The following is a 24,081-nucleotide window of genomic DNA, read 5'->3' on the forward strand; positions in this document are numbered from 1 at the left end:
GAAAGAGCTTTCTGGATTGGGGTCGCAATAGCGATTCCGAGATCGTTCGAGAAAGTGCCGATGGTTTCGGCGCGAGCTTGCCGTGACCGATACGCGGTCGTTGGGCTAGGGATCGGAGAGAGATTCCAATAGGGATTTCGTGATCGTTCGAGAAAGCGCCGGCGGTTTCGTGACGGGCAAGAGGCTCCGGACGTTGATGCGCCGGCCGCGACGTGCACATAGGCGAGGGACGAAGCACCCGAAACCGGTGCGATCATACCAGCACTAAACCACCGGATCCCATCAGAACTCCGAAGTTAAGCGTGCTTGGGCGAGAGTAGTACTAGGATGGGTGACCCCCCGGGAAGTCCTCGTGTTGCACTACTTTTTGCTTCCCGAGATACGAAACATCTCCCGTCGACCTCTGAGATGATTGTTTTCGGGCACGAAATTTGCCGTGACCGCTACGCAGTCAGTATCGTGGGGCTCGGAAAGAGCTTTCCGGATTGGGGTCGCAATAGCGATTCCGAGATCGTTCGAGAAAGTGCCGATGGTTTCGGCGCGAGCTTGCCGTGACCGATACGCGGTCGTTGGGCTAGGGCTCGGAGAGAGATTCCAATAGGGATTTCGTGATCGTTCGAGAAAGCGCCGGCGGTTTCGTGACGGGCCAGAGGCTCCGGACGTTGATGCGCCGGCCGCGACGTGCACATAGGCGAGGGACGTAGCACCCGAAACCGGTGCGATCATACCAGCACTAAATCACCGGATCCCATCAGAACTCCGAAGTTAAGCCTGCTTGGGCGAGAGTAGTACTAGGATGGGTGACCCCCCGGGAAGTCCTCGTGTTGCACTACTTTTTGCGTCCCGAGATACGAAACATCTCCCGTAGACCTCCGAGACGATTGTTTTCGGGCACGGAATTTGCCGTGACCGCTATGCAGTCAGTATCGTGGGGCTCGGAAAGAGCTTTCCGGATTTGGGTCGCAATAGAGATTCCGAGATCGTTCGAGAAAGTGCCGATGGTTACGGCGCGAGCTTGCCGTGACCGATACGCGGTCGTTGGGCTAGGGTTCGGAGAGAGATTCCAATAGGGATTTCGTGATCGTTCGAGAAAGCGCCGGCGGTTTCGTGACGGGCAAGAGGCTCCGGACGTTGATGCGCCGGCCGCGACGTGCACATAGGCGAGGGACGAAGCACCCGAAACCGGTGCGATCATACCAGAACTAAACCACCGGATCCCATCAGAACTCCGAAGTTAAGCGTGCTTGGGCGAGAGTAGTACTAGGATGGGTGACCCCCCGGGAAGTCCTCGTGTTGCACTACTTTTTGCTTCCCGAGATACGAAACATCTCCCGTCGACCTCTGAGATGATTGTTTTCGGGCACGAAATTTGCCGTGACCGCTACGCAGTCAGTATCGTGGGGCTCGGAAAGAGCTTTCTGGATTGGGGTCGCAATAGCGATTCCGAGATCGTTCGAGAAAGTGCCGATGGTTTCGGCGCGAGCTTGCCGTGACCGATACGCGGTCGTTGGGCTAGGGCTCGGAGAGAGATTCCAATAGGGATTTCGTGATCGTTCGAGAAAGCGCCGGCGGTTTCGTGACGGGCAAGAGGCTCCGGACGTTGATGCGCCGGCCGCGACGTGCACATAGGCGAGGGACGAGGCACCCGAAACCGGTGCGATCATACCAGCACTAAATCACCGGATCCTATTAGAACTCCGAAGTTAAGCGTGCTTGGGCGAGAGTAGTACTAGGATGGGTGACCCCCCGGGAAGTCCTCGTGTTGCACTACTTTTTGCGTCCCGAGATACGAAACATCTCCCGTAGACCTCCGAGATGATTGTTTTCGGGCACGGAATTTGCCATGACCGCTACGCAGTCAGTATCGTGGGGCTCGGAAAGAGCTTTCCGGATTGGGGTCGCAATAGCGATTCCGAGATCGTTCGAGAAAGTGCCGATGGTTTCGGCGCGAGCTTGCCGTGACCGATACGCGGTCGTTGGGCTAGGGCTCGGAGAGAGATTCCAATAGGGATTTCGTGATCGTTCGAGAAAGCGTCGGCGGTTTCGTGACGGGCCAGAGGCTCCGGACGTTGATGCGCCGGCCGCGACGTGCACATAGGCGAGGGACGTAGCACCCGAAACCGGTGCGATCATACCAGCACTAAATAACCGGATCCCATCAGAACTCCGAAGTTAAGCCTGCTTGGGCGAGAGTAGTACTAGGATGGGTGACCCCCCGGGAAGTCCTCGTGTTGCACTACTTTTTGCGTCCCGAGATACGAAACATCTCCCGTAGACCTCCGAGACGATTGTTTTCGGGCACGGAATTTGCCGTGACCGCTATGCAGTCAGTATCGTGGGGCTCGGAAAGAGCTTTCCGGATTTGGGTCGCAATAGAGATTCCGAGATCGTTCGAGAAAGTGCCGATGGTTACGGCGCGAGCTTGCCGTGACCGATACGCGGTCGTTGGGCTAGGGTTCGGAGAGAGATTCCAATAGGGATTTCGTGATCGTTCGAGAAAGCGCCGGCGGTTTCGTGACGGGCAAGAGGCTCCGGACGTTGATGCGCCGGCCGCGACGTGCACATAGGCGAGGGACGAAGCACCCGAAACCGGTGCGATCATACCAGCACTAAACCACCGGATCCCATCAGAACTCCGAAGTTAAGCGTGCTTGGGCGAGAGTAGTACTAGGATGGGTGACCCCCCGGGAAGTCCTCGTGTTGCACTACTTTTTGCTTCCCTAGATACGAAACATCTCCCGTCGACCTCTGAGATGATTGTTTTCGGGCACGAAATTTGCCGTGACCGCTACGCAGTCAGTATCGTGGGGTTCGGAAAGAGCTTTCTGGATTGGGGTCGCAATAGCGATTCCGAGATCGTTCGAGAAAGTGCCGATGGTTTCGGCGCGAGCTTGCCGTGACCGATACGCGGTCGTTGGGCTAGGGCTCGGAGAGAGATTCCAATAGGGATTTCGTGATCGTTCGAGAAAGCGTCGGCGGTTTCGTGACGGGCCAGAGGCTCCGGACGTTGATGCGCCGGCCGCGACGTGCACATAGGCGAGGGACGAGGCACCCGAAACCGGTGCGATCATACCAGCACTAAATCACCGGATCCTATTAGAACTCCGAAGTTAAGCGTGCTTGGGCGAGAGTAGTACTAGGATGGGTGACCCCCCGGGAAGTCCTCGTGTTGCACTACTTTTTGCGTCCCGAGATACGAAACATCTCCCGTAGACCTCCGAGATGATTGTTTTCGGGCACGGAATTTGCCATGACCGCTACGCAGTCAGTATCGTGGGGCTCGGAAAGAGCTTTCCGGATTGGGGTCGCAATAGCGATTCCGAGATCGTTCGAGAAAGTGCCGATGGTTTCGGCGCGAGCTTGCCGTGACCGATACGCGGTCGTTGGGCTAGGGCTCGGAGAGAGATTCCAATAGGGATTTCGTGATCGTTCGAGAAAGCGTCGGCGGTTTCGTGACGGGCCAGAGGCTCCGGACGTTGATGCGCCGGCCGCGACGTGCACATAGGCGAGGGACGAGGCACCCGAAACCGGTGCGATCATACCAGCACTAAATCACCGGATCCTATTAGAACTCCGAAGTTAAGCGTGCTTGGGCGAGAGTAGTACTAGGATGGGTGACCCCCCGGGAAGTCCTCGTGTTGCACTACTTTTTGCGTCCCGAGATACGAAACATCTCCCGTAGACCTCCGAGATGATTGTTTTCGGGCACGGAATTTGCCATGACCGCTACGCAGTCAGTATCGTGGGGCTCGGAAAGAGCTTTCCGGATTGGGGTCGCAATAGCGATTCCGAGATCGTTCGAGAAAGTGCCGATGGTTTCGGCGCGAGCTTGCCGTGACCGATACGCGGTCGTTGGGCTAGGGCTCGGAGAGAGATTCCAATAGGGATTTCGTGATCGTTCGAGAAAGCGTCGGCGGTTTCGTGACGGGCCAGAGGCTCCGGACGTTGATGCGCCGGCCGCGACGTGCACATAGGCGAGGGACGTAGCACCCGAAACCGGTGCGATCATACCAGCACTAAGTAACCGGATCCCATCAGAACTCCGAAGTTAAGCCTGCTTGGGCGAGAGTAGTACTAGGATGGGTGACCCCCCGGGAAGTCCTCGTGTTGCACTACTTTTTGCGTCCCGAGATACGAAACATCTCCCGTAGACCTCCGAGACGATTGTTTTCGGGCACGGAATTTGCCGTGACCGCTATGCAGTCAGTATCGTGGGGCTCGGAAAGAGCTTTCCGGATTTGGGTCGCAATAGAGATTCCGAGATCGTTCGAGAAAGTGCCGATGGTTACGGCGCGAGCTTGCCGTGACCGATACGCGGTCGTTGGGCTAGGGTTCGGAGAGAGATTCCAATAGGGATTTCGTGATCGTTCGAGAAAGCGCCGGCGGTTTCGTGACGGGCAAGAGGCTCCGGACGTTGATGCGCCGGCCGCGACGTGCACATAGGCGAGGGACGAAGCACCCGAAACCGGTGCGATCATACCAGCACTAAACCACCGGATCCCATCAGAACTCCGAAGTTAAGCGTGCTTGGGCGAGAGTAGTACTAGGATGGGTGACCCCCCGGGAAGTCCTCGTGTTGCACTACTTTTTGCTTCCCGAGATACGAAACATCTCCCGTCGACCTCTGAGATGATTGTTTTCGGGCACGAAATTTGCCGTGACCGCTACGCAGTCAGCATCGTGGGGCTCGGAAAGAGCTTTCTGGATTGGGGTCGCAATAGCGATTCCGAGATCGTTCGAGAAAGTGCCGATGGTTTCGGCGCGAGCTTGCCGTGACCGATACGCGGTCGTTGGGCTAGGGCTCGGAGAGAGATTCCAATAGGGATTTCGTGATCGTTCGAGAAAGCGTCGGCGGTTTCGTGACGGGCCAGAGGCTCCGGACGTTGATGCGCCGGCCGCGACGTGCACATAGGCGAGGGACGAGGCACCCGAAACCGGTGCGATCATACCAGCACTAAATCACCGGATCCTATTAGAACTCCGAAGTTAAGCGTGCTTGGGCGAGAGTAGTACTAGGATGGGTGACCCCCCGGGAAGTCCTCGTGTTGCACTACTTTTTGCGTCCCGAGATACGAAACATCTCCCGTAGACCTCCGAGATGATTGTTTTCGGGCACGGAATTTGCCATGACCGCTACGCAGTCAGTATCGTGGGGCTCGGAAAGAGCTTTCCGGATTGGGGTCGCAATAGCGATTCCGAGATCGTTCGAGAAAGTGCCGATGGTTTCGGCGCGAGCTTGCCGTGACCGATACGCGGTCGTTGGGCTAGGGCTCGGAGAGAGATTCCAATAGGGATTTCGTGATCGTTCGAGAAAGCGCCGGCGGTTTCGTGACGGGCCAGAGGCTCCGGACGTTGATGCGCCGGCCGCGACGTGCACATAGGCGAGGGACGTAGCACCCGAAACCGGTGCGATCATACCAGCACTAAATCACCGGATCCCATCAGAACTCCGAAGTTAAGCCTGCTTGGGCGAGAGTAGTACTAGGATGGGTGACCCCCCGGGAAGTCCTCGTGTTGCACTACTTTTTGCGTCCCGAGATACGAAACATCTCCCGTAGACCTCCGAGACGATTGTTTTCGGGCACGGAATTTGCCGTGACCGCTATGCAGTCAGTATCGTGGGGCTCGGAAAGAGCTTTCCGGATTTGGGTCGCAATAGAGATTCCGAGATCGTTCGAGAAAGTGCCGATGGTTACGGCGCGAGCTTGCCGTGACCGATACGCGGTCGTTGGGCTAGGGTTCGGAGAGAGATTCCAATAGGGATTTCGTGATCGTTCGAGAAAGCGCCGGCGGTTTCGTGACGGGCAAGAGGCTCCGGACGTTGATGCGCCGGCCGCGACGTGCACATAGGCGAGGGACGAAGCACCCGAAACCGGTGCGATCATACCAGCACTAAACCACCGGATCCCATCAGAACTCCGAAGTTAAGCGTGCTTGGGCGAGAGTAGTACTAGGATGGGTGACCCCCCGGGAAGTCCTCGTGTTGCACTACTTTTTGCTTCCCTAGATACGAAACATCTCCCGTCGACCTCTGAGATGATTGTTTTCGGGCACGAAATTTGCCGTGACCGCTACGCAGTCAGTATCGTGGGGTTCGGAAAGAGCTTTCTGGATTGGGGTCGCAATAGCGATTCCGAGATCGTTCGAGAAAGTGCCGATGGTTTCGGCGCGAGCTTGCCGTGACCGATACGCGGTCGTTGGGCTAGGGCTCGGAGAGAGATTCCAATAGGGATTTCGTGATCGTTCGAGAAAGCGTCGGCGGTTTCGTGACGGGCCAGAGGCTCCGGACGTTGATGCGCCGGCCGCGACGTGCACATAGGCGAGGGACGAGGCACCCGAAACCGGTGCGATCATACCAGCACTAAATCACCGGATCCTATTAGAACTCCGAAGTTAAGCGTGCTTGGGCGAGAGTAGTACTAGGATGGGTGACCCCCCGGGAAGTCCTCGTGTTGCACTACTTTTTGCGTCCCGAGATACGAAACATCTCCCGTAGACCTCCGAGATGATTGTTTTCGGGCACGGAATTTGCCATGACCGCTACGCAGTCAGTATCGTGGGGCTCGGAAAGAGCTTTCCGGATTGGGGTCGCAATAGCGATTCCGAGATCGTTCGAGAAAGTGCCGATGGTTTCGGCGCGAGCTTGCCGTGACCGATACGCGGTCGTTGGGCTAGGGCTCGGAGAGAGATTCCAATAGGGATTTCGTGATCGTTCGAGAAAGCGCCGGCGGTTTCGTGACGGGCCAGAGGCTCCGGACGTTGATGCGCCGGCCGCGACGTGCACATAGGCGAGGGACGTAGCACCCGAAACCGGTGCGATCATACCAGCACTAAATCACCGGATCCCATCAGAACTCCGAAGTTAAGCCTGCTTGGGCGAGAGTAGTACTAGGATGGGTGACCCCCCGGGAAGTCCTCGTGTTGCACTACTTTTTGCGTCCCGAGATACGAAACATCTCCCGTAGACCTCCGAGACGATTGTTTTCGGGCACGGAATTTGCCGTGACCGCTATGCAGTCAGTATCGTGGGGCTCGGAAAGAGCTTTCCGGATTTGGGTCGCAATAGAGATTCCGAGATCGTTCGAGAAAGTCCCGATGGTTACGGCGCGAGCTTGCCGTGACCGATACGCGGTCGTTGGGCTAGGGTTCGGAGAGAGATTCCAATAGGGATTTCGTGATCGTTCGAGAAAGCGCCGGCGGTTTCGTGACGGGCAAGAGGCTCCGGACGTTGATGCGCCGGCCGCGACGTGCACATAGGCGAGGGACGAAGCACCCGAAACCGGTGCGATCATACCAGCACTAAACCACCGGATCCCATCAGAACTCCGAAGTTAAGCGTGCTTGGGCGAGAGTAGTACTAGGATGGGTGACCCCCCGGGAAGTCCTCGTGTTGCACTACTTTTTGCTTCCCGAGATACGAAACATCTCCCGTCGACCTCTGAGATGATTGTTTTCGGGCACGAAATTTGCCGTGACCGCTACGCAGTCAGCATCGTGGGGCTCGGAAAGAGCTTTCTGGATTGGGGTCGCAATAGCGATTCCGAGATCGTTCGAGAAAGTGCCGATGGTTTCGGCGCGAGCTTGCCGTGACCGATACGCGGTCGTTGGGCTAGGGCTCGGAGAGAGATTCCAATAGGGATTTCGTGATCGTTCGAGAAAGCGTCGGCGGTTTCGTGACGGGCCAGAGGCTCCGGACGTTGATGCGCCGGCCGCGACGTGCACATAGGCGAGGGACGAGGCACCCGAAACCGGTGCGATCATACCAGCACTAAATCACCGGATCCTATTAGAACTCCGAAGTTAAGCGTGCTTGGGCGAGAGTAGTACTAGGATGGGTGACCCCCCGGGAAGTCCTCGTGTTGCACTACTTTTTGCGTCCCGAGATACGAAACATCTCCCGTAGACCTCCGAGATGATTGTTTTCGGGCACGGAATTTGCCATGACCGCTACGCAGTCAGTATCGTGGGGCTCGGAAAGAGCTTTCCGGATTGGGGTCGCAATAGCGATTCCGAGATCGTTCGAGAAAGTGCCGATGGTTTCGGCGCGAGCTTGCCGTGACCGATACGCGGTCGTTGGGCTAGGGCTCGGAGAGAGATTCCAATAGGGATTTCGTGATCGTTCGAGAAAGCGCCGGCGGTTTCGTGACGGGCCAGAGGCTCCGGACGTTGATGCGCCGGCCGCGACGTGCACATAGGCGAGGGACGTAGCACCCGAAACCGGTGCGATCATACCAGCACTAAATCACCGGATCCCATCAGAACTCCGAAGTTAAGCCTGCTTGGGCGAGAGTAGTACTAGGATGGGTGACCCCCCGGGAAGTCCTCGTGTTGCACTACTTTTTGCGTCCCGAGATACGAAACATCTCCCGTAGACCTCCGAGACGATTGTTTTCGGGCACGGAATTTGCCGTGACCGCTATGCAGTCAGTATCGTGGGGCTCGGAAAGAGCTTTCCGGATTTGGGTCGCAATAGAGATTCCGAGATCGTTCGAGAAAGTCCCGATGGTTACGGCGCGAGCTTGCCGTGACCGATACGCGGTCGTTGGGCTAGGGTTCGGAGAGAGATTCCAATAGGGATTTCGTGATCGTTCGAGAAAGCGCCGGCGGTTTCGTGACGGGCAAGAGGCTCCGGACGTTGATGCGCCGGCCGCGACGTGCACATAGGCGAGGGACGAAGCACCCGAAACCGGTGCGATCATACCAGCACTAAACCACCGGATCCCATCAGAACTCCGAAGTTAAGCGTGCTTGGGCGAGAGTAGTACTAGGATGGGTGACCCCCCGGGAAGTCCTCGTGTTGCACTACTTTTTGCTTCCCGAGATACGAAACATCTCCCGTCGACCTCTGAGATGATTGTTTTCGGGCACGAAATTTGCCGTGACCGCTACGCAGTCAGTATCGTGGGGCTCGGAAAGAGCTTTCTGGATTGGGGTCGCAATAGCGATTCCGAGATCGTTCGAGAAAGTGCCGATGGTTTCGGCGCGAGCTTGCCGTGACCGATACGCGGTCGTTGGGCTAGGGCTCGGAGAGAGATTCCAATAGGGATTTCGTGATCGTTCGAGAAAGCGTCGGCGGTTTCGTGACGGGCCAGAGGCTCCGGACGTTGATGCGCCGGCCGCGACGTGCACATAGGCGAGGGACGAGGCACCCGAAACCGGTGCGATCATACCAGCACTAAATCACCGGATCCTATTAGAACTCCGAAGTTAAGCGTGCTTGGGCGAGAGTAGTACTAGGATGGGTGACCCCCCGGGAAGTCCTCGTGTTGCACTACTTTTTGCGTCCCGAGATACGAAACATCTCCCGTAGACCTCCGAGATGATTGTTTTCGGGCACGGAATTTGCCATGACCGCTACGCAGTCAGTATCGTGGGGCTCGGAAAGAGCTTTCCGGATTGGGGTCGCAATAGCGATTCCGAGATCGTTCGAGAAAGTGCCGATGGTTTCGGCGCGAGCTTGCCGTGACCGATACGCGGTTGTTGGGCTAGGGCTCGGAGAGAGATTCCAATAGGGATTTCGTGATCGTTCGAGAAAGCGCCGGCGGTTTCGTGACGGGCCAGAGGCTCCGGACGTTGATGCGCCGGCCGCGACGTGCACATAGGCGAGGGACGTAGCACCCGAAACCGGTGCGATCATACCAGCACTAAATCACCGGATCCCATCAGAACTCCGAAGTTAAGCCTGCTTGGGCGAGAGTAGTACTAGGATGGGTGACCCCCCGGGAAGTCCTCGTGTTGCACTACTTTTTGCGTCCCGAGATACGAAACATCTCCCGTAGACCTCCGAGACGATTGTTTTCGGGCACGGAATTTGCCGTGACCGCTATGCAGTCAGTATCGTGGGGCTCGGAAAGAGCTTTCCGGATTTGGGTCGCAATAGAGATTCCGAGATCGTTCGAGAAAGTCCCGATGGTTACGGCGCGAGCTTGCCGTGACCGATACGCGGTCGTTGGGCTAGGGTTCGGAGAGAGATTCCAATAGGGATTTCGTGATCGTTCGAGAAAGCGCCGGCGGTTTCGTGACGGGCAAGAGGCTCCGGACGTTGATGCGCCGGCCGCGACGTGCACATAGGCGAGGGACGAAGCACCCGAAACCGGTGCGATCATACCAGCACTAAACCACCGGATCCCATCAGAACTCCGAAGTTAAGCGTGCTTGGGCGAGAGTAGTACTAGGATGGGTGACCCCCCGGGAAGTCCTCGTGTTGCACTACTTTTTGCTTCCCGAGATACGAAACATCTCCCGTCGACCTCTGAGATGATTGTTTTCGGGCACGAAATTTGCCGTGACCGCTACGCAGTCAGTATCGTGGGGCTCGGAAAGAGCTTTCTGGATTGGGGTCGCAATAGCGATTCCGAGATCGTTCGAGAAAGTGCCGATGGTTTCGGCGCGAGCTTGCCGTGACCGATACGCGGTCGTTGGGCTAGGGCTCGGAGAGAGATTCCAATAGGGATTTCGTGATCGTTCGAGAAAGCGTCGGCGGTTTCGTGACGGGCCAGAGGCTCCGGACGTTGATGCGCCGGCCGCGACGTGCACATAGGCGAGGGACGAGGCACCCGAAACCGGTGCGATCATACCAGCACTAAATCACCGGATCCTATTAGAACTCCGAAGTTAAGCGTGCTTGGGCGAGAGTAGTACTAGGATGGGTGACCCCCCGGGAAGTCCTCGTGTTGCACTACTTTTTGCGTCCCGAGATACGAAACATCTCCCGTAGACCTCCGAGATGATTGTTTTCGGGCACGGAATTTGCCATGACCGCTACGCAGTCAGTATCGTGGGGCTCGGAAAGAGCTTTCCGGATTGGGGTCGCAATAGCGATTCCGAGATCGTTCGAGAAAGTGCCGATGGTTTCGGCGCGAGCTTGCCGTGACCGATACGCGGTCGTTGGGCTAGGGCTCGGAGAGAGATTCCAATAGGGATTTCGTGATCGTTCGAGAAAGCGTCGGCGGTTTCGTGACGGGCCAGAGGCTCCGGACGTTGATGCGCCGGCCGCGACGTGCACATAGGCGAGGGACGTAGCACCCGAAACCGGTGCGATCATACCAGCACTAAATCACCGGATCCCATCAGAACTCCGAAGTTAAGCCTGCTTGGGCGAGAGTAGTACTAGGATGGGTGACCCCCCGGGAAGTCCTCGTGTTGCACTACTTTTTGCGTCCCGAGATACGAAACATCTCCCGTAGACCTCCGAGACGATTGTTTTCGGGCACGGAATTTGCCGTGACCGCTATGCAGTCAGTATCGTGGGGCTCGGAAAGAGCTTTCCGGATTTGGGTCGCAATAGAGATTCCGAGATCGTTCGAGAAAGTGCCGATGGTTACGGCGCGAGCTTGCCGTGACCGATACGCGGTCGTTGGGCTAGGGTTCGGAGAGAGATTCCAATAGGGATTTCGTGATCGTTCGAGAAAGCGCCGGCGGTTTCGTGACGGGCAAGAGGCTCCGGACGTTGATGCGCCGGCCGCGACGTGCACATAGGCGAGGGACGAAGCACCCGAAACCGGTGCGATCATACCAGCACTAAATCACCGGATCCCATCAGAACTCCGAAGTTAAGCCTGCTTGGGCGAGAGTAGTACTAGGATGGGTGACCCCCCGGGAAGTCCTCGTGTTGCACTACTTTTTGCGTCCCGAGATACGAAACATCACCCGTAGACCTCCGTGACGATTGTTTTCGGGCACGGAATTTGCCGTGACCGCTATGCAGTCAGTATCGTGGGGCTCGGAAAGAGCTTTCCGGATTTGGGTCGCAATAGAGATTCCGAGATCGTTCGAGAAAGTGCCGATGGTTACGGCGCGAGCTTGCCGTGACCGATACGCGGTCGTTGGGCTAGGGTTCGGAGAGAGATTCCAATAGGGATTTCGTGATCGTTCGAGAAAGCGCCGGCGGTTTCGTGACGGGCAAGAGGCTCCGGACGTTGATGCGCCGGCCGCGACGTGCACATAGGCGAGGGACGAAGCACCCGAAACCGGTGCGATCATACCAGCACTAAATCACCGGATCCCATCAGAACTCCGAAGTTAAGCCTGCTTGGGCGAGAGTAGTACTAGGATGGGTGACCCCTCGGGAAGTCCTCGTGTTGCACTACTTTTTGCGTCCCGAGATACGAAACATCTCCCGTAGACCTCCGAGATGATTGTTTTCGGGCACGGAATTTACTGTGACCGCTACACAGTCAGTATCGTGGGGCTCGGAAAGAGCTTTCCGGATTAGGGTCGCAATAGCGATTCCGAGATCGTTCGAGAAAGTGCCGATGGTTTCGGCGCGAGCTTGCCGTGACCGATACGCGGTCGTTGGGCTAGGGCTCGGAGAGAGCTTCCAATAGGGATTTCGTGATCGTTCGGGAAAGCGCCGGCGGTTTCGTGACGGGCAAGAGGCTCCGGACGTTGATGCGCCGGCCGCGACGTGCACATAGGCGAGGGACGAAGCACCCGAAACCGGTGCGATCATACCAGCACTAAACCACCGGATCCCATCAGAACTCCGAAGTTAAGCCTGCTTGGGCGAGAGTAGTACTAGGATGGGTGACCCCCCGGGAAGTCCTCGTGTTGCACTACTTTTTGCGTCCCGAGATACGAAACATCTCTCGTAGACCTCCGAGACGATTGTTTTCGGGCACGGAATTTGCCGTGACCGCTATGCAGTCAGTATCGTGGGGCTCGGAAAGAGCTTTCCGGATTTGAGTCGCAATAGAGATTCCGAGATCGTTCGAGAGAGTGCCGATGGTTACGGCGCGAGCTTCCCGTGACAGATACGCGGTCGTTGGGCTAGGGCTCGGAGAGAGCTTCCAATAGGGATTTCGTGATCGTTCGAGAAAGCGGCGGCGGTTTCGTGACGGGCCAGAGGCTCCGGACGTTGATGCGCCGGCCGCGACGTGCACATAGGCGAGGGACGAAGCACCCAAAACCGGTGCGATCATACCAGCACTAAATCACCGGATCCCATCAGAACTCCGAAGTTAAGCCTGCTTGGGCGAGAGTAGTACTAGGATGGGTGACCCCCCGGGAAGTCCTCGTGTTGCACTACTTTTTGCTTCCCGAGATACGAAACATCTCCCGTCGACCTCTGAGATGATTGTTTTCGGGCACGAAATTTGCCGTGACCGCTACGCAGTCAGTATCGTGGGGCTCGGAAAGAGCTTTCTGGATTGGGGTCGCAATAGCGATTCCGAGATCGTTCGAGAAAGTGCCGATGGTTTCGGCGCGAGCTTGCCGTGACCGATACGCGGTCGTTGGGCTAGGGCTCGGAGAGAGATTCCAATAGGGATTTCGTGATCGTTCGAGAAAGCGTCGGCGGTTTCGTGACGGGCCAGAGGCTCCGGACGTTGATGCGCCGGCCGCGACGTGCACATAGGCGAGGGACGAAGCACCCGAAACCGGTGCGATCATACCAGCACTAAATCACCGGATCCCATCAGAACTCCGAAGTTAAGCCTGCTTGGGCGAGAGTAGTACTAGGATGGGTGACCCCCCGGGAAGTCCTCGTGTTGCACTACTTTTTGCGTCCCGAGATACGAAACATCTCCCGTAGACCTCCGAGACGATTGTTTTCGGGCACGGAATTTGCCGTGACCGCTATGCAGTCAGTATCGTGGGGCTCGGAAAGAGCTTTCCGGATTTGAGTCGCAATAGAGATTCCGAGATCGTTCGAGAAAGTGCCGATGGTTACGGCGCGAGCTTCCCGTGACAGATACGCGGTCGTTGGGCTAGGGCTCGGAGAGAGCTTCCAATAGGGATTTCGTGATCGTTCGAGAAAGCGGCGGCGGTTTCGTGACGGGCCAGAGGCTCCGGACGTTGATGCGCCGGCCGCGACGTGCACATAGGCGAGGGACGAAGCACCCGAAACCGGTGCGATCATACCAGCACTAAATCACCGGATCCCATCAGAACTCCGAAGTTAAGCCTGCTTGGGCGAGAGTAGTACTAGGATGGGTGACCCCCCGGGAAGTCCTCGTGTTGCACTACTTTTTGCGTCCCGAGATACGAAACATCTCCCGTAGACCTCCGAGATGATTGTTTTCGGGCACGGAATTTGCCGTGACCGCTATGCAGTCAGTATCGTGGGGCTCGGAAAGAGCTTTCCGGATTTGGGTCGCAATAGAGATTCCGAGATCGTTCGAGAAAGTGCCGATGGTTACGGCGCGAGCTTGCCGTGACCGATACGCGGTCGTTGAGCTAGGGTTCGGAGAGAGATTCCAATAGGGATTTCGTGATCGTTCGAGAAAGCGCCGGCGGTTTCGTGACGGGCAAGAGGCTCCGGACGTTGATGCGCCGGCCAAGACGTGCACATAGGCGAGGGACGAAGCACCCGAAACCGGTGCGATCATACCAGCACTAAATCACCGGATCCCATCAGAACTCCGAAGTTAAGCCTGCTTGGGCGAGAGTAGTACTAGGATGGGTGACCCCTCGGGAAGTCCTCGTGTTGCACTACTTTTTGCGTCCCGAGATACGAAACATCTCCCGTAGACCTCCGAGATGATTGTTTTCGGGCACGGAATTTGCCGTGACCGCTATGCAGTCAGTATCGTGGGGCTCGGAAAGAGCTTTCCGGATTTGGGTCGCAATAGAGATTCCGAGATCGTTCGAGAAAGTGCCGATGGTTACGGCGCGAGCTTGCCGTGACCGATACGCGGTCGTTGGGCTAGTGTTCGGAGAGAGATTCCAATAGGGATTTCGTGATCGTTCGAGAAAGCGCCGGCGGTTTCGTGACGGGCAAGAGGCTCCGGACGTTGATGCGCCGGCCGCGACGTGCACATAGGCGAGGGACGAAGCACCCGAAACCGGTGCGATCATACCAGCACTAAATCACCGGATCCCATCAGAACTCCGAAGTTAAGCCTGCTTGGGCGAGAGTAGTACTAGGATGGGTCACACCTCGGGAAGTCCTCGTGTTGCACTACTTTTTGCGTCCCGAGATACGAAACATCTCCCGTAGACCTCCGAGACGATTGTTTTCGGGCACGGAATTTGCCGTGACCGCTATGCAGTCAGTATCGTGGGGCTCGGAAAGAGCTTTCCGGATTGGGGTCGCAATAGTGATTCCGAGATCGTTCGAGAAAGTGCCGATGGTTTCGGCGCGAGCTTGCCGTGACCGATACGCGGTCGTTGGGCTAGGGTTCGGAGAGAGATTCCAATAGGGATTTCGTGATCGTTCGAGAAAGCGCCGGCGGTTTCGTGACGGGCAAGAGGCTCCGGACGTTGATGCGCCGGCCGCGACGTGCACATAGGCGAGGGACGAGGCACCCGAAACCGGTGCGATCATACCAGCACTAAATCATCGGATCCCATCAGAACTCTGAAGTTAAGCCTGCTTGGGCGAGAGTAGTACTAGGATGGGTGACCCCCCGGGAAGTCCTCGTGTTGCACTACTTTTTGCGTCCCGAGATACGAAACATCTCCCGTAGACCTCCGAGATGATTGTTTTCGGGCACGGAATTTACCGTGACCGCTACACAGTCAGTATCGTGGGGCTCGGAAAGAGCTTTCCGGATTAGGGTTGCAATAGCGATTCCGAGATCGTTCGAGAAAGTGCCGATGGTTTCGGCGCGAGCTTGCCGTGACCGATACGCGGTCGTTGGGCTAGGGCTCGGAGAGAGCTTCCAATAGGGATTTCGTGATCGTTCGGGAAAGCGCCGGCGGTTTCGTGACGGGCAAGAGGCTCCGGACGTTGATGCGCCGGCCGCGACGTGCACATAGGCGAGGGACGAAGCACCCGAAACCGGTGCGATCATACCAGCACTAAACCACCGGATCCCATCAGAACTCCGAAGTTAAGCGTGCTTGGGCGAGAGTAGTACTAGGATGGGTGACCCCCCGGGAAGTCCTCGTGTTGCACTACTTTTTGCTTCCCGAGATACGAAACATCTCACGTCGACCTCTGAGATGATTGTTTTCGGGCACGAAATTTGCCGTGACCGCTACGCAGTCAGTATCGTGGGGCTCGGAAAGCGCTTTCTGGATTGGGGTCGCAATAGCGATTCCGAGATCGTTCGAGAAAGTGCCGATGGTTTCGGCGCGAGCTTGCCGTGACCGATACGCGGTCGTTGGGCTAGGGCTCGGAGAGAGATTCCAATAGGGATTTCGTGATCGTTCGAGAAAGCGTCGGCGGTTTCGTGACGGGCCAGAGGCTCCGGACGTTGATGCGCCGGCCGCGACGTGCACATAGGCGAGGGACGAAGCACCCGAAACCGGTGCGATCATACCAGCACTAAATCACCGGATCCCATTAGAACTCCGAAGTTAAGCCTGCTTTGGCGAGAGTAGTACTAGGATGGGTGACCCCCCGGGAAGTCCTCGTGTTGCACTACTTTTTGCGTCCCGAGATACGAAACATCACCCGTAGACCTCCGTGACGATTGTTTTCGGGCACGGAATTTGCCGTGACCGCTATGCAGTCAGTATCGTGGGGCTCCGAAAGAGCTTTCCGGATTTGGGTCGCAATAGAGATTCCGAGATCGTTCGAGAAAGTGCCGATGGTTACGGCGCGAGCTTGCCGTGACCGATACGCGGTCGTTGGGCTAGGGTTCGGAGAGAGATTCCAATAGGGATTTCGTGATCGTTCGAGAAAGCGCCGGCGGTTTCGTGACGGGCAAGAGGCTCCGGACGTTGATGCACCGGCCGCGACGTGCACATAGGCGAGGGACGAAGCACCCGAAACCGGTGCGATCATACCAGCACTAAATCACCGGATCCCATCAGAACTCTGAAGTTAAGCCTGCTTGGGCGAGAGTAGTACTAGGATGGGTGACCCCTCGGGAAGTCCTCGTGTTGCACTACTTTTTGCGTCCCGAGATACGAAACATCTCCCGTAGACCTCTGAGATGATTGTTTTCGGGCACGAAATTTGCCGTGACCGCTACGCAGTCAGTATCGTGGGGCTCGGAAAGAGCTTTCTGGATTGGGGTCGCAATAGCGATTCCGAGATCGTTCGAGAAAGTGCCGATGGTTTCGGCGCGAGCTTGCCGTGACCGATACGCGGTCGTTGGGCTAGGGCTCGGAGAGAGATTCCAATAGGGATTTCGTGATCGTTCGAGAAAGCGTCGGCGGTTTCATGACGGGCCAGAGGCTCCGGACGTTGATGCGCCGGCCGCGACGTGCACATAGGCGAGGGACGAAGCACCCGAAACCGGTGCGATCATACCAGCACTAAATCACCGGATCCCATCAGAACACCGAAGTTAAGCCTGCTTGGGCTAGAGTAGTACTAGGATGGGTGACCCCCCGGGAAGTCCTCGTGTTGCACTACTTTTTGCGTCCCGAGATACGAAACATCTCCCGTAGACCTCCGAGATGATTGTTTTCGGGCACGGAATTTACCGTGACCGCTACACAGTCAGTATCGTGGGGCTCGGAAAGAGCTTTCCGGATTTGGGTCGCAATAGAGATTCCGAGATCGTTCGAGAAAGTGCCGATGGTTACGGCGCGAGCTTGCCGTGACCGATACGCGGTCGTTGGGCTAGGGTTCGGAGAGAGATTCCAATAGGGATTTCGTGATCGTTCGAGAAAGCGCCGGCGGTTTCGTGACGGGCAAGAGGCTCCGGACGTTGATGCGCCGGCCGCGACGTGCACATAGGCGAGGGACGAAGCACCCGAAACCGGTGCGATCATACCAGCACTAAATCACCGGATCCCATCAGAACTCCGAAGTTAAGCCTGCTTGGGCGAGAGTAGTACTAGGATGGGTGACCCCTCGGGAAGTCCTCGTGTTGCACTACTTTTTGCGTCCCGAGATACGAAACATCTCCCGTAGACCTCCGAGATGATTGTTTTCGGGCACGGAATTTGCCGTGACCGCTACGCAGTCAGTATCGTGGGGCTCGGAAAGAGCTTTCCGGATTGGGGTCGCAATAGTGATAGCGAAATCGTTCGAGAAACTGCCGATGGTTTCGGCGCGAGCTTGCCGTGACCGATACGCGGTCGTTGGGCTAGGGTTCGGAGAGAGATTCCAATAGGGATTTCGTGATCGTTCGAGAAAGCGCCGGCGGTTTCGTGACGGGCAAGAGGCTCCGGACGTTGATGCGCCGGCCGCGACGTGCACATAGGCGAGGGACGAGGCACCCGAAACCGGTGCGATCATACCAGCACTAAATCACCGGATCCCATCAGAACTCCGAAGTTAAGCCTGCTTGGGCGAGAGTAGTACTAGGATGGGTGACCCCTCGGGAAGTCCTCGTGTTGCACTACTTTTTGCGTCCCGAGATACGAAACATCTCCCGTAGACCTCCGAGACGATTGTTTTCGGGCACGGAATTTGCCGTGACCGCTATGCAGTCAGTATCGTGGGGCTCGGAAAGAGCTTTCCGGATTGGGGTCGCAATAGTGATTCCGAGATCGTTCGAGAAAGTGCCGATGGTTTCGGCGCGAGCTTGCCGTGACCGATACGCGGTCGTTGGGCTAGGGTTCGGAGAGAGATTCCAATAGGGATTTCGTGATCGTTCGAGAAAGCGCCGGCGGTTTCGTGACGGGCAAGAGGCTCCGGACGTTGATGCGCCGGCCGCGACGTGCACATAGGCGAGGGACGAGGCACCCGAAACCGGTGCGATCATACCAGCACTAAATCATCGGATCCCATCAGAACTCTGAAGTTAAGCCTGCTTGGGCGAGAGTAGTACTAGGATGGGTGACCCCCCGGGAAGTCCTCGTGTTGCACTACTTTTTGCGTCCCGAGATACGAAACATCTCCCGTAGACCTCCGAGATGATTGTTTTCGGGCACGGAATTTACCGTGACCGCTACACAGTCAGTATCGTGGGGCTCGGAAAGAGCTTTCCGGATTAGGGTCGCAATAGCGATTCCGAGATCGTTCGAGAAAGTGCCGATGGTTTCGGCGCGAGCTTGCCGTGACCGATACGCGGTCGTTGGGCTAGGGCTCGGAGAGAGCTTCCAATAGGGATTTCGTGATCGTTCGGGAAAGCGCCGGCGGTTTCGTGACGGGCAAGAGGCTCCGGACGTTGATGCGCCGGCCGCGACGTGCACATAGGCGAGGGACGAAGCACCCGAAACCGGTGCGATCATACCAGCACTAAACCACCGGATCCCATCAGAACTCCGAAGTTAAGCGTGCTTGGGCGAGAGTAGTACTAGGATGGGTGACCCCCAGGGAAGTCCTCGTGTTGCACTACTTTTTGCTTCCCGAGATACGAAACATCTCCCGTCGACCTCTGAGATGATTGTTTTCGGGCACGAAATTTGCCGTGACCGCTACGCAGTCAGTATTGTGGGGCTCGGAAAGCGCTTTCTGGATTGGGGTCGCAATAGCGATTCCGAGATCGTTCGAGAAAGTGCCGATGGTTTCGGCGCGAGCTTGCCGTGACCGATACGCGGTCGTTGGGCTAGGGATCGGAGAGAGATTCCAATAGGGATTTCGTGATCATTCGAGAAAGCGTCGGCGGTTTCGTGACGGGCCAGAGGCTCCGGACGTTGATGCGCCGGCCGCGACGTGCACATAGGCGAGGGACGAAGCACCCGAAACCGGTGCGATCATACCAGCACTAAATCACCGGATCCCATCAGAACTCCGAAGTTAAGCCTGCTTTGGCGAGAGTAGTACTAGGATGGGTGACCCCCCGGGAAGTCCTCGTGTTGCACTACTTTTTGCGTCCCGAGATACAAAACATCACCCGTAGACCTCCGTGACGATTGTTTTCGGGCACGGAATTTGCCGTGACCGCTATGCAGTCAGTATCGTGGGGCTCGGAAAGAGCTTTCCGGATTTGGGTCGCAATAGAGATTCCGAGATCGTTCGAGAAAGTGCCGATGGTTACGGCGCGAGCTTGCCGTGACCGATACGCGGTCGTTGGGCTAGGGTTCGGAGAGAGATTCCAATAGGGATTTCGTGATCGTTCGAGAAAGCGCCGGCGGTTTCGTGACGGGCAAGAGGCTCCGGACGTTGATGCGCCGGCCGCGACGTGCACATAGGCGAGGGACGAAGCACCCGAAACCGGTGCGATCATACCAGCACTAAATCACCGGATCCCATCAGAACTCCGAAGTTAAGCATGCTTGGGCGAGAGTAGTACTAGGATGGGTGACCCCTCGGGAAGTCCTCGTGTTGCACTACTTTTTGCGTCCCGAGATACGAAACATCTCCCGTAGACCTCCGAGATGATTGTTTTCGGGCACGGAATTTGCCGTGACCGCTACGCAGTCAGTATCGTGGGGCTCGGAAAGAGCTTTCCGGATTGGGGTCGCAATAGTGATAGCGAAATCGTTCGAGAAACTGCCGATGGTTTCGGCGCGAGCTTGCCGTGACCGATACGCGGTCGTTGGGCTAGGGTTCGGAGAGAGATTCCAATAGGGATTTCGTGATCGTTCGAGAAAGCGCCGGCGGTTCCGTGACGGGCAAGAGGCTCCGGACGTTGATGCGCCGGCCGCGACGTGCACATAGGCGAGGGACGAGGCACCCGAAACCGGTGCGATCATACCAGCACTAAATCACCGGATCCTATTAGAACTCCGAAGTTAAGCGTGCTTGGGCGAGAGTAGTACTAGGATGGGTGACCCCCCGGGAAGTCCTTGTGTTGCACTACTTTTTGCGTCCCGAGATACGAAACATCTCCCGTAGACCTCCGAGATGATTGTTTTCGGGCACGGAATTTGCCATGACCGCTACGCAGTCAGTATCGTGGGGCTCGGAAAAAGCTTTCCGGATTGGGGTCGCAATAGCGATTCCGAGATCGTTCGAGAAAGTGCCGATGGTTTCGGCGCGAGCTTGCCGTGACCGATACGCGGTCGTTGGGCTAGGGCTCGGAGAGAGATTCCAATAGGGATTTCGTGATCGTTCGAGAAAGCACCGGCGGTTTCGTGACGGGCTAGAGGCTCCGGACGTTGATGCGCCGGACGCGACGTGCACATAGGCGAGGGACGAAGCACCCGAAACCGGTGCGATAATACCAGCACTAAACCACCGGATCCCATCAGAACTCCGAAGTTAAGCGTGCTTGGGCGAGAGTAGTACTAGGATGGGTGACCCCCCGGGAAGTCCTCGTGTTGCACTACTTTTTGCATCCCGAGATACGAAACATCTCCCGTCGACTTCCGAGATGATTGTTTTCGGGCACGAAATTTGCCGTGACCGCTACGCAGTCAGTATCGTGGGGCTCGGAAAGAGCTTTCCGGATTGGGGTCGCAATAGTGATTCCGAGATCGTTCGAGAAAGTGCCGATGGTTTCGGCGCGAGCTTGCCGTGACCGATACGCGGTCGTTGGGCTAGGGTTCGGAGAGAGATTCCAATAGGGATTTCGTGATCGTTCGAGAAAGCGCCGGCGGTTTCGTGACGGGCAAGAGGCTCCGGACGTTGATGCGCCGGCCGCGACGTGCACATAGGCGAGGGACGAGGCACCCGAAACCGGTGCGATCATACCAGCACTAAATCACCGGATCCTATTAGAACTCCGAAGTTAAGCGTGCTTGGGCGAGAGTAGTACTAGGATGGGTGACCCCCCGGGAAGTCCTCGTGTTGCACTACTTTTTGCGTCCCGAGATACGAAACATCTCCCGTAGACCTCCGAGACGATTGTTTTCGGGCACGGAATTTGCCGTGACCGCTATGCTGTCAGTATCGTGGGGCTCGGAAAGAGCTTTCCGGATTTGGGTCGCAATAGAGATTCCGAGATCGTTCGAGAAAGTGCCGATGGTTACGGCGCGAGCTTCCCGTGACAGATACGCGGTCGTTGGGCTAGGGCTCGGAGAGAGCTTCCAATAGGGATTTCGTGATCGTTCGAGAAAGCGGCGGCGGTTTCATGACGGGCCAGAGGCTCCGGACGTTGATGCGCCGGCCGCGACGTGCACATAGGCGAGGGACGAAGCACCCAAAACCGGTGCGATCATACCAGCACTAAATCACCGGATCCTATTAGAACTCCGAAGTTAAGCGTGCTTGGGCGAGAGTAGTACTAGGATGGGTGACCTCCCGGGAAGTCCTCGTGTTGCACTACTTTTTGCGTCCCGAGATACGAAACATCTCCCGTAGACCTCCGAGATGATTGTTTTCGGGCACGGAATTTGCCGTGACCGCTACGCAGTCAGTATCGTGGGGCTCGGAAAGAGCTTTCCGGATTTGGGTCGCAATAGAGATTCCGAGATCGTTCGAGAAAGTGCCGATGGTTTCGGCGCGAGCTTGCCGTGACCGATACGCGGTCGTTGGGCTAGGGCTCGGAGAGAGCTTCCAATAGGGATTTCGTGATCGTTCGGGAAAGCGCCGGCGGTTTCGTGACGGGCAAGAGGCTACGGACGTTGATGCGCCGGCCGCGACGTGCACATAGGCGAGGGACGAAGCACCCGAAACCGGTGCGATCATACCAGCACTAAACCACCGGATCCCATCAGAACTCCGAAGTTAAGCGTGCTTGGGCGAGAGTAGTACTAGGATGGGTGACCCCCCGGGAAGTCCTCGTGTTGCACTACTTTTGGCTTCCCGAGATACGAAACATCTCCCGTCGACCTCTGAGATGATTGTTTTCGGGCACGAAATTTGCCATGACCGCTACGCAGTCAGTATCGTGGGGCTCGGAAAGAGCTTTCTGGATTGGGGTCGCAATAGCGATTCCGAGATCGTTCGAGAAAGTGCCGATGGTTTCGGCGCGAGCTTGCCGTGACCGATACGCGGTCGTTGGGCTAGGGCTCGGAGAGAGATTCCAATAGGGATTTCGTGATCGTTCGAGAAAGCGTCGGCGGTTTCGTGACGGGCCAGAGGCTCCGGACGTTGATGCGCCGGCCGCGACGTGCACATAGGCGAGGGACGAAGCACCCGAAACCGGTGCGATCATACCAGCACTAAATCACCGGATCCCATCAGAACTCCGAAGTTAAGCCTGCTTGGGCGAGAGTAGTACTAGGATGGGTGACCCCCCGGGAAGTCCTCGTGTTGCACTACTTTTTGCGTCCCGAGATACGAAACATCACCCGGAGACCTCCGTGACGATTGTTTTCGGGCACGGAATTTGCCGTGACCGCTATGCAGTCAGTATCGTGGGGCTCGGAAAGAGCTTTCCGGATTTGGGTCGCAATAGAGATTCCGAGATCGTTCGAGAAAGTGCCGATGGTTACGGCGCGAGCTTGCCGTGACCGATACGCGGTCGTTGGGCTAGGGTTCGGAGAGAGATTCCAATAGGGATTTCGTGATCGTTCGAGAAAGCGCCGGCGGTTTCGTGACGGGCAAGAGGCTCCGGACGTTGATGCGCCGGCCGCGACGTGCACATAGGCGAGGGACGAAGCACCCGAAACCGGTGCGATCATACCAGCACTAAATCACCGGATCCCATCAGAACTCCGAAGTTAAGCCTGCTTGGGCGAGAGTAGTACTAGGATGGGTGACCCCTCGGGAAGTCCTCGTGTTGCACTACTTTTTGCGTCCCGAGATACGAAACATCTCCCGTAGACCTCCGAGATGATTGTTTTCGGGCACGGAATTTACCGTGACCGCTACACAGTCAGTATCGTGGGGCTCGGAAAGAGCTTTCCGGATTAGGGTCGCAATAGCGATTCCGAGATCGTTCGAGAAAGTGCCGATGGTTTCGGCGCGAGCTTGCCGTGACCGATACGCGGTCGTTGGGCTAGGGCTCGGAGAGAGCTTCCAATAGGGATTTCGTGATCGTTCGGGAAAGCGCCGGCGGTTTCGTGACGGGCAAGAGGCTCCGGACGTTGATGCGCCGGCCGCGACGTGCACATAGGCGAGGGACGAAGCACCCGAAACCGGTGCGATCATACCAGCACTAAACCACCGGATCCCTTCAGAACTCCGAAGTTAAGCCTGCTTGGGCGAGAGTAGTACTAGGATGGGTGACCCCCCGGGAAGTCCTCGTGTTGCACTACTTTTTGCGTCCCGAGATACGAAACATCTCTCGTAGACCTCCGAGACGATTGTTTTCGGGCACGGAATTTGCCGTGACCGCTATGCAGTCAGTATCGTGGGGCTCGGAAAGAGCTTTCCGGATTTGAGTCGCAATAGAGATTCCGAGATCGTTCGAGAAAGTGCCGATGGTTACGGCGCGAGCTTCCAGTGACAGATACGCGGTCGTTGGGCTAGGGCTCGGAGAGAGCTTCCAATAGGGATTTCGTGATCGTTCGAGAAAGCGGCGG

General features: G+C 56.9%; 51 non-coding genes across 51 annotated transcripts; all 51 read left to right on the top strand.

Moving 5' to 3' along the window:
- Positions 1–245: 245 nt before the first annotated feature.
- LOC135593861 (5S ribosomal RNA) lies at positions 246–364 on the top strand. The gene has a single exon (XR_010479855.1). It is a non-coding gene; the product is annotated as a 5S ribosomal RNA (ribosomal RNA).
- A 350-nt stretch (positions 365–714) lies between these two features.
- Positions 715–833, top strand: LOC135587954 (5S ribosomal RNA). The gene has a single exon (XR_010476016.1). It is a non-coding gene; the product is annotated as a 5S ribosomal RNA (ribosomal RNA).
- Positions 834–1,183: 350 nt separating this feature from the next.
- Positions 1,184–1,302, top strand: LOC135593836 (5S ribosomal RNA). Its single transcript, XR_010479843.1, has one exon. It is a non-coding gene; the product is annotated as a 5S ribosomal RNA (ribosomal RNA).
- Positions 1,303–1,652: 350 nt separating this feature from the next.
- On the top strand, positions 1,653–1,771 carry LOC135588396 (5S ribosomal RNA). Its single transcript, XR_010476245.1, has one exon. It is a non-coding gene; the product is annotated as a 5S ribosomal RNA (ribosomal RNA).
- A 350-nt stretch (positions 1,772–2,121) lies between these two features.
- On the top strand, positions 2,122–2,240 carry LOC135590262 (5S ribosomal RNA). The gene has a single exon (XR_010477674.1). It is a non-coding gene; the product is annotated as a 5S ribosomal RNA (ribosomal RNA).
- A 350-nt stretch (positions 2,241–2,590) lies between these two features.
- Positions 2,591–2,709, top strand: LOC135593899 (5S ribosomal RNA). Its single transcript, XR_010479873.1, has one exon. It is a non-coding gene; the product is annotated as a 5S ribosomal RNA (ribosomal RNA).
- A 350-nt stretch (positions 2,710–3,059) lies between these two features.
- LOC135588397 (5S ribosomal RNA) lies at positions 3,060–3,178 on the top strand. Its single transcript, XR_010476246.1, has one exon. It is a non-coding gene; the product is annotated as a 5S ribosomal RNA (ribosomal RNA).
- A 350-nt stretch (positions 3,179–3,528) lies between these two features.
- LOC135588401 (5S ribosomal RNA) lies at positions 3,529–3,647 on the top strand. The gene has a single exon (XR_010476248.1). It is a non-coding gene; the product is annotated as a 5S ribosomal RNA (ribosomal RNA).
- A 350-nt stretch (positions 3,648–3,997) lies between these two features.
- On the top strand, positions 3,998–4,116 carry LOC135591718 (5S ribosomal RNA). Its single transcript, XR_010478595.1, has one exon. It is a non-coding gene; the product is annotated as a 5S ribosomal RNA (ribosomal RNA).
- Positions 4,117–4,466: 350 nt separating this feature from the next.
- On the top strand, positions 4,467–4,585 carry LOC135593929 (5S ribosomal RNA). Its single transcript, XR_010479894.1, has one exon. It is a non-coding gene; the product is annotated as a 5S ribosomal RNA (ribosomal RNA).
- Positions 4,586–4,935: 350 nt separating this feature from the next.
- LOC135588405 (5S ribosomal RNA) lies at positions 4,936–5,054 on the top strand. Its single transcript, XR_010476251.1, has one exon. It is a non-coding gene; the product is annotated as a 5S ribosomal RNA (ribosomal RNA).
- Positions 5,055–5,404: 350 nt separating this feature from the next.
- On the top strand, positions 5,405–5,523 carry LOC135587957 (5S ribosomal RNA). Its single transcript, XR_010476017.1, has one exon. It is a non-coding gene; the product is annotated as a 5S ribosomal RNA (ribosomal RNA).
- A 350-nt stretch (positions 5,524–5,873) lies between these two features.
- LOC135593961 (5S ribosomal RNA) lies at positions 5,874–5,992 on the top strand. Its single transcript, XR_010479914.1, has one exon. It is a non-coding gene; the product is annotated as a 5S ribosomal RNA (ribosomal RNA).
- A 350-nt stretch (positions 5,993–6,342) lies between these two features.
- On the top strand, positions 6,343–6,461 carry LOC135588407 (5S ribosomal RNA). Its single transcript, XR_010476253.1, has one exon. It is a non-coding gene; the product is annotated as a 5S ribosomal RNA (ribosomal RNA).
- Positions 6,462–6,811: 350 nt separating this feature from the next.
- Positions 6,812–6,930, top strand: LOC135587959 (5S ribosomal RNA). Its single transcript, XR_010476018.1, has one exon. It is a non-coding gene; the product is annotated as a 5S ribosomal RNA (ribosomal RNA).
- A 350-nt stretch (positions 6,931–7,280) lies between these two features.
- Positions 7,281–7,399, top strand: LOC135593987 (5S ribosomal RNA). Its single transcript, XR_010479934.1, has one exon. It is a non-coding gene; the product is annotated as a 5S ribosomal RNA (ribosomal RNA).
- Positions 7,400–7,749: 350 nt separating this feature from the next.
- LOC135588412 (5S ribosomal RNA) lies at positions 7,750–7,868 on the top strand. The gene has a single exon (XR_010476255.1). It is a non-coding gene; the product is annotated as a 5S ribosomal RNA (ribosomal RNA).
- A 350-nt stretch (positions 7,869–8,218) lies between these two features.
- LOC135587962 (5S ribosomal RNA) lies at positions 8,219–8,337 on the top strand. The gene has a single exon (XR_010476022.1). It is a non-coding gene; the product is annotated as a 5S ribosomal RNA (ribosomal RNA).
- Positions 8,338–8,687: 350 nt separating this feature from the next.
- Positions 8,688–8,806, top strand: LOC135594028 (5S ribosomal RNA). The gene has a single exon (XR_010479964.1). It is a non-coding gene; the product is annotated as a 5S ribosomal RNA (ribosomal RNA).
- Positions 8,807–9,156: 350 nt separating this feature from the next.
- Positions 9,157–9,275, top strand: LOC135588416 (5S ribosomal RNA). The gene has a single exon (XR_010476256.1). It is a non-coding gene; the product is annotated as a 5S ribosomal RNA (ribosomal RNA).
- A 350-nt stretch (positions 9,276–9,625) lies between these two features.
- LOC135587972 (5S ribosomal RNA) lies at positions 9,626–9,744 on the top strand. Its single transcript, XR_010476026.1, has one exon. It is a non-coding gene; the product is annotated as a 5S ribosomal RNA (ribosomal RNA).
- Positions 9,745–10,094: 350 nt separating this feature from the next.
- LOC135594062 (5S ribosomal RNA) lies at positions 10,095–10,213 on the top strand. The gene has a single exon (XR_010479991.1). It is a non-coding gene; the product is annotated as a 5S ribosomal RNA (ribosomal RNA).
- Positions 10,214–10,563: 350 nt separating this feature from the next.
- Positions 10,564–10,682, top strand: LOC135588421 (5S ribosomal RNA). Its single transcript, XR_010476257.1, has one exon. It is a non-coding gene; the product is annotated as a 5S ribosomal RNA (ribosomal RNA).
- Positions 10,683–11,032: 350 nt separating this feature from the next.
- Positions 11,033–11,151, top strand: LOC135587976 (5S ribosomal RNA). Its single transcript, XR_010476027.1, has one exon. It is a non-coding gene; the product is annotated as a 5S ribosomal RNA (ribosomal RNA).
- A 350-nt stretch (positions 11,152–11,501) lies between these two features.
- Positions 11,502–11,620, top strand: LOC135587980 (5S ribosomal RNA). Its single transcript, XR_010476028.1, has one exon. It is a non-coding gene; the product is annotated as a 5S ribosomal RNA (ribosomal RNA).
- A 350-nt stretch (positions 11,621–11,970) lies between these two features.
- LOC135588648 (5S ribosomal RNA) lies at positions 11,971–12,089 on the top strand. Its single transcript, XR_010476380.1, has one exon. It is a non-coding gene; the product is annotated as a 5S ribosomal RNA (ribosomal RNA).
- A 350-nt stretch (positions 12,090–12,439) lies between these two features.
- Positions 12,440–12,558, top strand: LOC135594228 (5S ribosomal RNA). The gene has a single exon (XR_010480038.1). It is a non-coding gene; the product is annotated as a 5S ribosomal RNA (ribosomal RNA).
- Positions 12,559–12,908: 350 nt separating this feature from the next.
- LOC135587985 (5S ribosomal RNA) lies at positions 12,909–13,027 on the top strand. Its single transcript, XR_010476029.1, has one exon. It is a non-coding gene; the product is annotated as a 5S ribosomal RNA (ribosomal RNA).
- A 350-nt stretch (positions 13,028–13,377) lies between these two features.
- Positions 13,378–13,496, top strand: LOC135587986 (5S ribosomal RNA). The gene has a single exon (XR_010476030.1). It is a non-coding gene; the product is annotated as a 5S ribosomal RNA (ribosomal RNA).
- A 350-nt stretch (positions 13,497–13,846) lies between these two features.
- Positions 13,847–13,965, top strand: LOC135587988 (5S ribosomal RNA). The gene has a single exon (XR_010476032.1). It is a non-coding gene; the product is annotated as a 5S ribosomal RNA (ribosomal RNA).
- Positions 13,966–14,315: 350 nt separating this feature from the next.
- On the top strand, positions 14,316–14,434 carry LOC135588651 (5S ribosomal RNA). The gene has a single exon (XR_010476388.1). It is a non-coding gene; the product is annotated as a 5S ribosomal RNA (ribosomal RNA).
- Positions 14,435–14,784: 350 nt separating this feature from the next.
- Positions 14,785–14,903, top strand: LOC135592328 (5S ribosomal RNA). Its single transcript, XR_010479001.1, has one exon. It is a non-coding gene; the product is annotated as a 5S ribosomal RNA (ribosomal RNA).
- Positions 14,904–15,253: 350 nt separating this feature from the next.
- Positions 15,254–15,372, top strand: LOC135591563 (5S ribosomal RNA). The gene has a single exon (XR_010478567.1). It is a non-coding gene; the product is annotated as a 5S ribosomal RNA (ribosomal RNA).
- A 350-nt stretch (positions 15,373–15,722) lies between these two features.
- Positions 15,723–15,841, top strand: LOC135594106 (5S ribosomal RNA). Its single transcript, XR_010480003.1, has one exon. It is a non-coding gene; the product is annotated as a 5S ribosomal RNA (ribosomal RNA).
- A 350-nt stretch (positions 15,842–16,191) lies between these two features.
- Positions 16,192–16,310, top strand: LOC135591729 (5S ribosomal RNA). Its single transcript, XR_010478597.1, has one exon. It is a non-coding gene; the product is annotated as a 5S ribosomal RNA (ribosomal RNA).
- A 350-nt stretch (positions 16,311–16,660) lies between these two features.
- Positions 16,661–16,779, top strand: LOC135590075 (5S ribosomal RNA). The gene has a single exon (XR_010477487.1). It is a non-coding gene; the product is annotated as a 5S ribosomal RNA (ribosomal RNA).
- Positions 16,780–17,129: 350 nt separating this feature from the next.
- LOC135592324 (5S ribosomal RNA) lies at positions 17,130–17,248 on the top strand. Its single transcript, XR_010478997.1, has one exon. It is a non-coding gene; the product is annotated as a 5S ribosomal RNA (ribosomal RNA).
- A 350-nt stretch (positions 17,249–17,598) lies between these two features.
- Positions 17,599–17,717, top strand: LOC135588655 (5S ribosomal RNA). The gene has a single exon (XR_010476389.1). It is a non-coding gene; the product is annotated as a 5S ribosomal RNA (ribosomal RNA).
- A 350-nt stretch (positions 17,718–18,067) lies between these two features.
- LOC135588656 (5S ribosomal RNA) lies at positions 18,068–18,186 on the top strand. The gene has a single exon (XR_010476391.1). It is a non-coding gene; the product is annotated as a 5S ribosomal RNA (ribosomal RNA).
- Positions 18,187–18,536: 350 nt separating this feature from the next.
- Positions 18,537–18,655, top strand: LOC135591574 (5S ribosomal RNA). The gene has a single exon (XR_010478569.1). It is a non-coding gene; the product is annotated as a 5S ribosomal RNA (ribosomal RNA).
- A 350-nt stretch (positions 18,656–19,005) lies between these two features.
- Positions 19,006–19,124, top strand: LOC135593062 (5S ribosomal RNA). Its single transcript, XR_010479382.1, has one exon. It is a non-coding gene; the product is annotated as a 5S ribosomal RNA (ribosomal RNA).
- Positions 19,125–19,474: 350 nt separating this feature from the next.
- LOC135590991 (5S ribosomal RNA) lies at positions 19,475–19,593 on the top strand. Its single transcript, XR_010478398.1, has one exon. It is a non-coding gene; the product is annotated as a 5S ribosomal RNA (ribosomal RNA).
- Positions 19,594–19,943: 350 nt separating this feature from the next.
- On the top strand, positions 19,944–20,062 carry LOC135594179 (5S ribosomal RNA). The gene has a single exon (XR_010480021.1). It is a non-coding gene; the product is annotated as a 5S ribosomal RNA (ribosomal RNA).
- A 350-nt stretch (positions 20,063–20,412) lies between these two features.
- Positions 20,413–20,531, top strand: LOC135588911 (5S ribosomal RNA). The gene has a single exon (XR_010476520.1). It is a non-coding gene; the product is annotated as a 5S ribosomal RNA (ribosomal RNA).
- Positions 20,532–20,881: 350 nt separating this feature from the next.
- LOC135593170 (5S ribosomal RNA) lies at positions 20,882–21,000 on the top strand. Its single transcript, XR_010479434.1, has one exon. It is a non-coding gene; the product is annotated as a 5S ribosomal RNA (ribosomal RNA).
- A 350-nt stretch (positions 21,001–21,350) lies between these two features.
- LOC135588425 (5S ribosomal RNA) lies at positions 21,351–21,469 on the top strand. The gene has a single exon (XR_010476258.1). It is a non-coding gene; the product is annotated as a 5S ribosomal RNA (ribosomal RNA).
- Positions 21,470–21,819: 350 nt separating this feature from the next.
- Positions 21,820–21,938, top strand: LOC135594041 (5S ribosomal RNA). The gene has a single exon (XR_010479969.1). It is a non-coding gene; the product is annotated as a 5S ribosomal RNA (ribosomal RNA).
- Positions 21,939–22,288: 350 nt separating this feature from the next.
- LOC135594161 (5S ribosomal RNA) lies at positions 22,289–22,407 on the top strand. The gene has a single exon (XR_010480014.1). It is a non-coding gene; the product is annotated as a 5S ribosomal RNA (ribosomal RNA).
- Positions 22,408–22,757: 350 nt separating this feature from the next.
- On the top strand, positions 22,758–22,876 carry LOC135587991 (5S ribosomal RNA). Its single transcript, XR_010476033.1, has one exon. It is a non-coding gene; the product is annotated as a 5S ribosomal RNA (ribosomal RNA).
- Positions 22,877–23,226: 350 nt separating this feature from the next.
- LOC135588661 (5S ribosomal RNA) lies at positions 23,227–23,345 on the top strand. Its single transcript, XR_010476396.1, has one exon. It is a non-coding gene; the product is annotated as a 5S ribosomal RNA (ribosomal RNA).
- A 350-nt stretch (positions 23,346–23,695) lies between these two features.
- On the top strand, positions 23,696–23,814 carry LOC135589293 (5S ribosomal RNA). Its single transcript, XR_010476707.1, has one exon. It is a non-coding gene; the product is annotated as a 5S ribosomal RNA (ribosomal RNA).
- The last annotated feature ends 267 nt before the right edge of the window (positions 23,815–24,081 follow it).

Source organism: Musa acuminata, chromosome BXJ1-1 (assembly GCF_036884655.1).
Source record: "Musa acuminata AAA Group cultivar baxijiao chromosome BXJ1-1, Cavendish_Baxijiao_AAA, whole genome shotgun sequence".
Lineage (NCBI taxonomy): Eukaryota > Viridiplantae > Streptophyta > Magnoliopsida > Zingiberales > Musaceae > Musa > Musa acuminata.